The following is a 13260-nucleotide window of genomic DNA, read 5'->3' as shown; positions in this document are numbered from 1 at the left end:
GTAAAAAATAAAACTCTAAGTTTCACAACCAGTGTGCCTTCAGCTGTTGCAAAACTACAACTCTCAGCAGTCACCGACAGCCAACGGGCATGCTGGGAGTTGTAGTTATGCAACCAGCAGACGCACCACTACAACTCCCAGCATGCACTTTAGCTGTTTGTGCAAGCTGGGAGTTATACAATAGTTGAAAGTACACTTTTCCATAGAAAAAATGTGCCTCCAGCTGTTGCAAAACCATAAGTCCCAGCATGCCAATAAGGGAATGCCGGGAGTTGTGGTGGTCTCCCTCCTGCTGTTGCATAACTACAGCTCCCAGCATGCCCTTTTTGCATGCTGGGAGCTGTTGCTAAGCAACAGCAGGAGGCTGTCACTCACCTCCAACGATCCACGCCGGAAAGTCAGTCCCTCGTCGTCGCCGCCGCCGCTGCTCCTAGGGCCCCGATCCCAACATTGACGCCGGGGATCGGGGTCCCCAGCACCCGGGGTGCACGTCCCGCACCCGCTCACGTCCTCCGGAAGAGTTGCAGGGCGATTGTGAGGTGGCACCAGTGCCACCTCACTGCTGCAGGCTCTGGCTGTTCGGGGCCGTCAGAGACGGCCCCAATCAGCCAGTAATTCCGGGTCACTGGAGGCCCGATTGACCCGGAATCGCCGCAGTGGGAGCGGGGGGGGGGGGTGTGACATCACACGGGGTTCGGAGTCATGAGGTCATGATACTCCGACCCCATGGTTGCCAGCTGACTGTTTGTGAGCTGGCACCGCAGTGTGCAGCTCAAACAGGTGGATGTCGAATACAAGATTGCGGGGTCCCCAGCGCAGGACCCTCACGGGGAGACATCTTATGCCCTACCCTTTGGATAGGGGATAAGATGTCTCAGGGCCGGAGTACCCCTTTAAGATGTTAGCCGAGCTTTCTTACAATCTTACTGAGGAACCTTCTGACAATATTTTACCATTTCTTCTCACATTGTATGGTCACTGCAATTCTCTGTAAAGACGAGGTTACTCATTCCATTAAAGGGGTACTCCGGTGGAAAACTAGATTTTTTTTTTTTAAATCAACTGGTTCCAGAATGTTTAACAGATTTGTAAACCTGTTGAAGCGAGAAGTATCGCGAGAAACGGACCGTAGTTTGTAGAAACACACCTGTATGAGCGTCTCCGCACTGATCTATGGACCCATGAAATAAAGGACATATTTTGCAGCATTGGTGAGTGCCCTGTGGATTTCTTTCTCATCTTGGAAGTTTTATAGAAGTGAACTGTTTGTTGGATTACGGTGAGCACCACCTATATGCTGAATATTAATCACGGGATCTGTAGGAAGGTGTCAGCGTGCATTGAATCAGTGCTTGAGCCGGGCAGTGCCGGGTACCTCTTTGTGGATTGCATCGGATTAGATTTGTATATTACTTCCATTTATCAATCTTAATCCTTCCAGTACTTATAAGCTGATGTATGCTCTAGAGGTATTTCTTTTCTTTTAGAATTTCCTTTCTGTCTGACCACAGTGCTCTCTGCTGACACCTCTGTCCATGTCAGGAACTATATAGAAGAGATAAAAGAAAAAAAGGAAGGAGGACAACGCCTCGTGTAATCCTGCGAGTATATATGGTTTAGGTGAGCTTCTACATTATAAATTCTCACCTGGTAAAATCAGGTATCAGGCATATCACCCCTATATCTGGGGTATAAATCAGGGATTGCAGGCTGCAGGAGCTTGACCGGGATCCGTGGCTAATTTTCACCACCTGCACCGTCTGTGATAACCTTCTATCAGGTTATCACAGACGGTGCAGGTGGTGAAAATTATGACTGTGTTCACCTTACCAGTCATTGTTACCTATATATGGGATAGCGCCACCATTGGAGTTTTTTTTCTTTTTTCCTTACATGTCAGGAACTGTCCAGAGCAGGATAGGTTTGCTATGGGAATTTGCTTCTGCTCCAGACACTTCCAGACATGGACAGAGGTGTCAGCAGAGAGCACCGTGGTCAGACAGAAAGGAAATTCAAAAAGAAAAGAACTTCCTCTGTAGTATACAGCAGCTGATAAGTACTGGAGGAATACGATTTTTTTAATAGAAGTAATTTACAAATCTGTTTAACTTTCTGGCACCAGTTGATAAAAAAAAAAAAAAAAAATTCCAGTGGAATACCCCTTTAGGGTGTGAAGTTCTTTATTGGAGAAGCACAGTTACTTATGTGTGTCCATGGGAGGTTATGCCTTATCTTTATGTCTACCATGCTACCAACCAAAAGAGTACAGTTTGTGTTGGTGGAAAATGTACTGAGCAATGGGGTAGTCAACGTGGGGGAACCTGGAGGCCTATTTTGTCTATCATGGTTTCTGCCAGTGGGCACGTCAGAGAGAGCACTGGTGACCAGATAGGACAGGGTGAGGGACAATAAAGGGCCAGCTATCACTAACAGACCACTGCGGACAGTGAACATTAGAGAGAAAGAAATGTCAGGAGGGGGGGGGGGGGGTCAGCAAAAGATGCAAGAACCCCTTGTATTGACAGGTGCCCTCCATACAAAAAGTGTATTTGTTGCAATGCCAAGAAATCTTACATTTGTGTTAACCATTCGGGTCATTGCAGGAAAGATTTCAGACTGTTATATACAAAACATTTAAAGGGGTACTCCGGCGGAAAACTTATTTTTTTTTTTAATCAACTGGTGCCAGAAAGTTAAACAGATTTGTAAATTTCTTCTATTAAAAAATCTTATTAGCGGCTATATGCTACAGAGAAAATTATTTTCTTTTAGGATTTCTTTTCTTTCATGACCACAGTGCTCTCTGCTGACACCTCGGTCCATTTTAGGAACTGTCAAGAGCAGATTATGTTTGCTATGGGGATTTTCTCCTCCTCTGGACAGTTCCTGACATGGACAGAGGTGTCAGCAGAGAGCACTGTGGTCATGACAGAAAAGAAATCCAAAAAGAAAAGAATCTCTGGAGAATACAGCCGCTAATAAGTAGGAAGGATTAAGATTTTTTTTAATAGACAAAATTTACAAATCTGTTAAACTTTCTGGCACCATTTGACTTAAAAAAAAAAGTTTTCCACCAGAATACCCCTTCAAAGTACTGTGCACAACGTATATGTGGTTTATTGCTGGGGTATGCGTGCTGTTTAACAAAACACGGTGGCAGGGAAGTCTGACCATGAGGCTATTTGGTAGTAAACAGGCAATAGCATGAGGAACTTATTCTATGACTATTACATTGTTGGGTCTACATCAGGGGTCTCAAACTGGTGGCCCTCCAGATGTTGCAAAACTTCAACTCCCAGCATTCCCCACAGCCATTAGCTGCAGAAAATGGCTGTCTGGGCATGTCCAGGCATGCTGGGAGTTGAAGTTTTGCATCATCTGGAGAGCCACCAGTTTGAGACCCCCGGTCTATATGCTTATTTTAAAATAGGCGTAAAGTGATGACTGTGTACTGCCGGTGTGAGCTGTGACTTGTTGAGAGAGACATCAGCATTCGTGGCTTGTGTGAGGACACACCACTGGTGGAGAGATGTGAGAGCAACATCAGCCACCATAGAGCCACATGGAGCGACATCAGCCACCACAGAGCCACATGGAGCGACATCAGCCACCACAGAGCCACACGGAGCGACATCAGCCACCACAGAGCCACATGGGGTGACATCAGCCACCATAGAGCCACATAGAGCGACATCAGCCACCATAGAGTCACATGGAGCGACATCAGCCACCACAGAGCCACATGGAGCGACATCAGCCACCATAGAGCCACATGGAGCGACATCAGCCACCACAGAGCCACATGGAGCGACATCAGCCACCATAGAGTCACATGGAGCGACATCAGACACCACAGAGTCACATGGAGCGACATCAGCCACCATAGAGTCACATGGAGCGACATCAGCCACCATAGAGTCACATGGAGCGACATCAGCCACCATAGAGTCACATGGAGCGACATCAGCCACCATAGAGTCACATGGAGCGACATCAGCCACCATAGAGTCACATGGAGCGACATCAGCCACCATAGAGTCACAAGGAGCGACATCAGCCACCACAGAGCCACATGGAGCGACTTCAGCCACCATAGAGTCACATGGAGCGACATCAGCCACCACAGAGCCACATAGAGCGACATCAGCCACCATAGAGTCACATGGAGCGACATCAGCCACAATAGAGTCACATGGAGCGACATCAGCCACCATAGAGCCACATAGAGCGACATCAGCCACCATAGAGTCACATGGAGCGACATCAGCCACCACAGAGCCACATGGAGCGACATCAGCCACCATAGAGCCATATGGAGCGACATCAGCCACCACAGAGCCACATGGAGCGACATCATCCACCACAGAGTCACATGGAGCGACATCAGCCACCACAGAGCCACATGGAGCGACATCAGCCACCATAGAGTCACATGGAGCGACATCAGCCATCATAGAGTCACATGGAGCGACATCAGCCACCATAGAGTCACATGGAGCGACATCAGCCACCATAGAGTCACATGGAGCGACATCAGCCACCATAGAGTCACATGGAGCGACAGCAGCCACCACAGAGTCACATGGAGCGACATCAGCCACCACAGAGCCACATGGAGCGACATCAGCCACCATAGAGTCACATGGAGCGACATCAGCCACCATAGAGTCACATGGAGCGACATCAGCCACCACAGAGCCACATGGAGCGACATCAGCCACCACAGAGCCACATGGAGCGACATCAGCCACCACAGTGCCACATAGAGCGACATCAGCCACCATAGAGTCACATGGAGCGACATCAGCCACCATAGAGTCACATGGAGCGACATCAGCCACCAGGCCAGTATTTTATATAAAAGATACTGGCAATGCAATGGTCGGTATTTATCCAACCAATCCGAATCCTGGAATGGATCCAACCAATCAGATTCCCGGAATGTTGCACCATATACTACACCAGTGTTTCCCAACCAGAGCGCCTCCAGCTGTCGCAAAACTGCAACTCCCAGCCGTTGGCTGTCCGGCATGCTGGGAGTTGCAGTTTTGAGACAATTGGAGGCACCCCTGGTTGGGAAACACTGGTTTAGGGAGGGCAGCAGAGGAGACAGCTGGAGCCGGGGGACAGACAAGTACCATCCGTGATATGAATAGCACCTGAATAAGAATTGCTGAAGCAGCACAGGGACTACAGAGTGTTAAAGGGGTACTCCGGTGCTTAGACATCTTATCCCCTATCCAAAGGATAGAGGAAAAGATGCCTGATCGCGGGAGTCCCGGCGCTGGGGACCCCCGGGATCTTGCACGCGGCACCCCGTTTGTAATCAGTCCCCGGAGTGTGTTCGCTCCAGGTCTGATTACCGGCGACCACACAGCCAGCGGCGTGTGACGTCACGCCTCCGCCCCCGTGTGACATCACGCTCCGCCCCTCAATGCATGCCTATGGGAGGGGGCGTGGCAGCTATCATGCCCCCTCCCATAGGCTTGCATTGACAGGCGGAGCGTGACATCACACGGAGGCGGAGGCGTGACGTCACACACCGCCTGCCGTGTGGTCGCCGGTAACCAGACCCGGAGCGAACACGCTCCGGGGACTGATTACAAACGGGGTGCCGCGTGCAAGATCCCGGGGGTCCCCAGCGGCGGGACTCCCGCGATCAGGCATCTTATCCCTATTCTTTGGATAGGGGATAAGATGTCTAAGCACTGGAGTACCCCTTTAACCCTGAAGTAGGATCATCTGAGAGAGATTAAGAGGTTATATTATAATAGTCTGCCCCTGCTACGAGGGCCTAGAACTAGTATTAAGATTATTGAGCCCTCGGCTATGAGAACATTTGATCTGTCTTAGGCTGCATTCACACTTCATTTTTACATTTCGGTCGGCTCATTTTTGACCCGCATGCGGTTTCCTGACCGGACTTGGAACCGTAGTTCTGCTGCTCAGCAGTGTGAGTTAACTCTTTCCTTGCTGGGCTCCTGAATGGTATACATGGGTACATTATGCACCTCAGTCTTCTATACAGCTGGCGTAGGTAAGTAGTGATGCCCTGCACCCTGTATATGCTATATATCACTCCTTACACTCTGTGGACTGGGCGCTCTGCATCCGACCCATGGAGTGGTACCTGAAGGCAGTAAAAAAATTGCCACATGATACAAAAATGATTGTTTCCACACACCAGCAAAAACGCAAGAAAAGAACACAAGAAAAACTGAAAAAACGCAGGAAAAAGCTGTGACAGTTTTTCTGGCGTTTTTGCTGGTGAACAAAAAACCTCAATGTAATCCAAGCCTCAAAGCAATAGAACAAAATCCCTACGTCCACTTTTCCTGTGAGGTGCAGCTCAGGTGTACAATTAGAACTGTGTGGAGATTTAGAACTTTGCACAAAATGTATCATGTGCCTTGCAATTGCACCAAATTTTGACCAACCAAAACAATCTACTAAATACTTGTACCTACAACAATGATACATTTCCCCCAATGTATATGTGTGATTGTGTATATATGTAGTAGAGCTGAGTGTGTGTGTATATGCAGTAGAGCTGAGTGTGTGATCAGGTGTACGTAGCAGAGCTGTGTGTGTGATTGTGTATATGCAGGAGAGCTGAGTGTGAGTATGTGTAGCAGAGCTGAGTGCGTGATCAGTTGTATGCAGCAGAGCTGAGTGTGTTATTGTGTAAATGTAGCATAGCTGAGTGTGTGATTTTGTAAATGCAGCAGAGCTGAGTGAGTGATCAGTTGTATGTAGCAGAGTTGAGTGTGTGATTGTGTATATGTAGCAGAGCTGAGTGTGTGATTTTGTAAATGCAGCAGAGCTGAGTGAGTGATCAGGTGTATGTAGCAGAGTTGAGTGTGTGCGTGGTCATGCTTAAACATAATCACACATTCAGCTCTGCTCCATACACATGCCGCACACTAATTTCTGCTACATGTACATGATCACACACTCAGCTCTGGTACATGTACACAGTGTTTACCAACCAGGGTACCTCCAGCTTTTGCAAAACTGCAGCTCCCAGCATGTCAAGTTTTGCAACACTTGGAGACATTCTGATTGGTAAAGACTGATATAGAGGTAAGGGGACAGATTGTTCAGCAAAATTACATATTTTTTAAACCCGGACATTCTGGGGGAGATTCTCAAAAACTAATGTCATTTCTGTTCCAGCGATATTATTCACACTTTTTTTTCTCCTCACATTTCAAAGGTCTCTTGTGCTGCTTTGAAAATAAGTGAAAATTCATTTTCGCAGCACAAATTTTTTTTTGCAGCCATATTGGATTTTTTTTTGTGACAAATTATACAAAATATTCCATGGTTACTAGTGCCCAGTGATAACTGTATAAATAAAACATTTTTGAGCTTAAATGTGAGTGCAGGTGCATTGACCAAGAAAAAAAGAAAAAAAAAATATTTTTTTTTAATACGATTTTTCATTAATAATTGTTTCTTTTTTTTTTTTTTTTGATAATTACTTAACCCCTTCACGACGAGCGACGTACATGTACGGCGCCGCGAAGTGTCACTTGGCGCGCGGTGACGTACATGTACGTCGCGTGGTTCCGGGAGCGCCACGTCACCGGTAGCGGTGATCGGGCCGGGATGACTGCTGTTATCTAACAGCAGGCATCCCGGCACATCGCCGAGGGGGGTCCTGAGACCCCCCCATGACCGCGATGTGCGCAAATCGCAGGTCAATTCAGACCTGCGATCTGCGCGATTCCGGGTCATACGGGTCACTGGTGACCCAGTGACCCGGAAAATAAGAGGGATCGTAGGTGTCCGAGACACCCTCGATCCCCCTAAAGGGATAGGAGTTTGGTGGCAGGGGTGCCACCCCTCCTATCCCTGCTATTGGTCGGCCGAGCGACCGACTGATAGCAGACCGGGGGAGGGGGGGTTAAAGTTCGGTTCCCCCGCTTTGCCCACCTATCGGTGTCCGGGCAAAACGGGGGAACCGTCCAGGGAAGGTCGGCGCCGAAGGTCCCTACCTGGATCCCGGATCCCGGAGCGCGATCCTCCATGCGGGGATCCCCCACGTGCGGCGGCGGCGGCTTCCGGGTCCTGATAGGTGAGTTGTTGCCTAGCAACATCCGGAGGGCCACAGTTTACAGTGGTCTCTAAACCATGGCCCTCCAGATGTTTCAAAACTACAACTGCCAGCATGCCCAGACAGCTGTTTGCTGTGTGGGAATGCTGGGACTTGTAGTTTTGCAATATTTAGAGGGGTTCAGGTTGTAGATCACTATGTGGTCTTAAACTGTAGCCCTCCAGATGTTGCAAAACTACAACTCTCAGCATGCCCAGACAGCAATTTGCTGTCTGGGCATGCTGCGAGTTGTAGTTTTGCAACATCTGGAGGGCCACAGTTTTGAGACCACTGGACAGTGATTTACAACTTGAACCCCTCTAAATCTTGCAAAACTACAACTCCCAGCATTCAGGAACAGCATAAGGCTGTCTTGGCATGCTGGGAGTTGTACTTGCGTGCCTCCAGCCATTGCATAACTACATCTCCCAGCATGCCCTTCCACAATCAGTACATGCTTAGAGTTGCAGTTTTGCAACAGCTGGAGGCACACTGGTTGGAAAATACTGAGTTAGGTCATAGAACCTAACTCAAGGTTTTCCAGCCAGTGTGCCTCCAGCTGTTGCAAAACTACAACTCCCAGCATGCATGGTCTGTCAGTGCATGCTGGGAGTTGTAGTTTTGACCCCCCTCCCGTGTGAATGTAAAGATTACAGTGAGTTCCCCGCTACAAATTTTCCGCCGCAGCTCAAACTCCTAGCGGGAGACTCAGTGTAATCTGCCGCCAGTGTGAATGTAACCTAAAAACACTACACTACACTAACATAAAATAAAGAATAAAACACTACATATACACACATACACTGCCCCCCCCTCCCCAATAAAAATGAAAAACGTATTGTATGGCAGTGTTTCTAAGATGGAGCCTCCAGCTGTTGCAAAACAAAAACTCCCAGCATTTCTGGACAGCAATTGACTGTCCAAGCATGCTGGGAGTTTAGCAACAGCTGGAGGCACCCTGTTTGGGAATCACTGGCATAGAATACCCCTATGTCCACCCCTATGCAAGTCCTTAATTCAGGCCTCAAATGCGCATGGCGCTCTCACTTTGGAGCCCTGTCGTATTTCAAGGCAACAGAATAAGGTCACATATGGGGTATCGCCGTACTCGGGAAAAATTGCCTAACAAATTTTGGCGGGCTTTTTCTCCTTTGACCCCTTATGAAAAGGAACAGTTGGGGTCTACACCAGCATGTTAGTGTAAAAAAAACAAAAAAATTTACACTAACATGCTGGTATTGCCCTATACTTTTCATTTTCACAAGAGGTAAAATGGAAAAACGCCCCCCAAAATTTGTAACGCAATTTCTCCCGAGTACGGAGATACCCCATATGTGGGCGCAAAGTGCTCTGGGGGCGCACAACAAGGCCCAGAAGGGAGAGTGCGCCATGTACATTTGAGGTGATTTGCACAGAGGTGGCTGATTGTTACAGTGGTTCTGACAAACGCAAAAAAAAAAACACACCCACATGTGACCCCATTTTGAAAACTACACCCCTCACGGAATGTAATAAGGGGTGCAGTGAGAATTTACACCCCACAGGTGTCTGACGGATCTTTGGAACAGTGGTCCGTGAAAATGAAACATTTTGCACAGCCCACTGTTCCAAAGATCTGTCAGACACCAGTGGGGGGTAAATGCTCACTGTACCCCTCATTACATTCTGTGAGGGGTCTAGTTTCCAAAATGGTATGCCATGTGGGGGTTATTTTGCTGTTCTGGCACCATAGGGGCTTCCTAAATGCGACATGCCCCCAGAGCAAAATTTGCTCTCAAAAAGCCAAATATGACGCCTTCCCTTCTGAGCATTGTCTGAGCATTGTAGTTCGCCCGCAGTGCACTTCAGGTCCACTTATGGGGTACCTCCATACTCATAAGAGATGGGGTTACAAATTTTGGGGGGTCTTTTCTGCTATTAACCCTTGCAAAAATGTGAAATTTTGGGGGATACCCACATTTTAGTGAAATTATTATATATTTTTTTACATATGCAAAAGTCGTGAAACACCTGTGGGGTATTAAGGCTCACTTTATCCCTTGTTATGTTCCTCAAGGGGTCTAGTTTCCAAAATGGTATGCCATGTGTTTTTTTTGCTGTTCTGGCACCATAGGGGCTTCCTAAATGCGACATGCCCCCAAAAACCATTTCAGAAAAACGTACTCTCTAAAATCCCCTTGTCGCTCCTTCGCTTCTGAGCCCTCTACTGCGCCCGCCGAACACTTTACATAGACATATGAGGTATGCGCTTACTCGAGAGAAATTGGGCTACAAATATAAGTATACATTTTCTCCTTTTACCCCTTGTAAAAATTCAAAAATTGGGTCTACAAGAACATGCGAGTGTAAAAAATGAAGATTTTGAATTTTCTCCTTCACTTTGCTGCTTTTCCTGTGAAACACCTAAAGGGTTAAAACATTTACTGAATGTCATTTTGAATACTTTGGGGGGTGCAGTTTTTATAATGGGGTCATTTATGGGGTATTTCTAATATGAAGACCCTTCAAATCCACTTCAAACCTGAACTGGTCCCTGAAAAATTGCGAGTTTGAAAATTTTGTGAAAAATTGGAAAATTGCTGCTGAACTTTGAAGCCCTCTGGTGCCTTCCAAAAGTAAAAACTCATCAATTTTATGATGCAATCATAAAGTAGACATATTGTATATGTGAATCCCAAAAAAAATTTTTGGGGAATATCCATTTTCCTTACAAGCAGAGAGCTTCAAAGTTAGAAAAATGCAAAATTTTTAATTTTTTCATCAAATTTGGGGATTTTTCACCAAGAAAGGATGCAAGTTACCACAAAAATTTACCACTATGTTAAAGTAGAATATGTCACGAAAAAACAATCTCAGAATCAGAATGATAACTAAAAGCATTCCAGAGTTATTAATGTTTAAAGTGACAGTGGTCAGATTTGCAAAAAAGGGCTTCTGCCTAGAGGTGAAAATGGGCTCCGTCCTTAAGGGGTTAAATAACACCTTTTCCCCAAAAAACTAAGAAAAACAAAAAACAAAAAACCAGTAAAACTAGAACACAATTTCTGTGATTTCTGGTGTGAAATTTTTGATGTAAACTGGACTCTCACCCCTTTGAAAATATCATGTAAAGCAGAAAATATACATGGACACGCCCACTTTTAAAAAACTGACGTGAACGGTGTAAACCGCGGCACAAAGATCTTTGAAAATGTGTTCGATACTTTTTGTGCCAAAATTTTGGGGCAAAATTGATTTTTTTTGTGCCACAAAATTCTTTGAGAATCTCCCCTCCGTGTACTTTATAAATATTTATGATTTTACTATTGTGCAGAGTGTTGTTCGGCGCACACTGCTGCTTAAATATAGTTTTTAGGGGCGCATGCGCGCAGCTCACTAGGTAAGACGCATCTCCTGTGAGCTCCGTACCAACGGCCGGAGAAAAGCCTCTTCAGCGCTGATTTATCAGCTCCAGTGACCCAAATCCTACCCCACAATCCTGCGGAACTGCCAGAGATGGACAAGAATAAATCCGGTGGCTCTCAAAGATCGCTTTCACAGACAATACCGGAGATCTTCAGAACGGGGCCTAAAACAAACATGGCGCCGACCCCTTCGCGCACCTCGAGTCCACCTCATGAGGAGGAAGAGGAGGACATTTCGGATTCTACTCCGCCGCTACCCTTACCGGCTGAGCCTCTGAATCCTGCCGACCTGTACAGCTCCATCCAGCAGATGTTTAAAACTGAACTGGGCAAAGCTGGGCAGGTCCCGCAGAGCAAACATAAGGATCCGTGGGCTGCCTGAAACAATTACGGATCTCTCCGCTGCTGCATTGGACCTTTTTGCCACCCTCCTGCCTCAAATAGACGTGAATATGCTGAGATTAGACCACATACATAGAGGTCTGGGACGCCCTAAAGCCCCAGATGTACCCAGGGATGTGGTGCTCCGATTACACTACCCTGAAATGCGGGACAATATCCTACAAGCTGCCAGAAATGTCTCTCCTCTCCCGGGGCTCCCACCCGCAGTGCATCTTTATGCTGACCTGGCTCCGTTCACCTTGGAGAGAAGGCGCAATATGAGACCGGTAACTTTGGCCCTGCAGAAAGCCCAGATACGCTACAAGTGGGGATTCCCATTTAACTTACAATTTCAACTCCGCTCTCACACTTACGTGGTACGCTCCCCTTCTGAGGCGATGGAGATTTTACGCAAAGAGAACATCCCCTACGATGAAAACACCACTACGCCTTCCAAAGCGCCAGCCCTCAAAAGAATGTGGCAGAGAGCAAAAGTCCCCCATAAGTGACATCGTACTCACACCCAGAAAGTGGGATGACTCCCCTTATCACTAATCACTGGATCTAGGATGTAGGTCGGGTCTTCGAGAAGTTCAGCTGGACTCTTCGATCACAGATGTTCCGGGACTGCTTCTTTGAGGTGCTGCTGAAATATCACCAGTTCGGGTCGTATGCCTGTTAACCTATTTTTTGTTTATCTTTTCTTTTACCTTTTTACTATTTTTCCCATGCCGTTGGAATAATTTTTTTTTTCCTGTACATGTCCGGGACAATGTTATGTCTCTAAGCTAAACGGGACTGTTTCTATATGAGCCTTATAGAGATTGTTTAAGTATTCATGTTATGCATCCTCCGCCGAATGATGGCCCCACATACGGCAGTTTTGATTTTATTTAGTGTTGTCACCTGGGGATTTGGTTTGGCCCTTTTTTATTTCACCACTCTCCGGGATAGTTGGAATCTCATGCTGCCCCTCTTTGGTGGGATGTACGGGACTACAAATTGCCTTGTGGCAAGTTTTATAGTATGGTCTCTCCTCCCACTAGTTCTTCTGTCTCACTGGTTATTAGTTACTATCTCCCCTGTCTTTGTCCCTACTACCCCAGTCTACCCTCTCTGTCTTGTCTTGGTGCTCCTTCTCTACATCCCAGTCATTATGTTTGGTGTCTACTGTCCTTGCCCATTGGTTACTTTGCCGGTCCACCCCCCGTCTCTTTTACCTCTATCCGATGTTTTCAGATTTTTCTATTTGATTGGTCATGTGACGTATATTATCACATAATGTACGGGGCTTGAATTCCCCGATGAAAAGGAAAAAGGCGTTCATTGACTATTTGAAACATAAGCCTGACATAATCAGCCTTCAGGAAACCCACT

The sequence above is a fragment of the Hyla sarda genome, chromosome 7, assembly GCF_029499605.1.
Source record: "Hyla sarda isolate aHylSar1 chromosome 7, aHylSar1.hap1, whole genome shotgun sequence".
NCBI classification, from domain to species: Eukaryota; Metazoa; Chordata; class Amphibia; order Anura; family Hylidae; genus Hyla; species Hyla sarda.
This window is presented reverse-complemented; position numbering follows the sequence as displayed.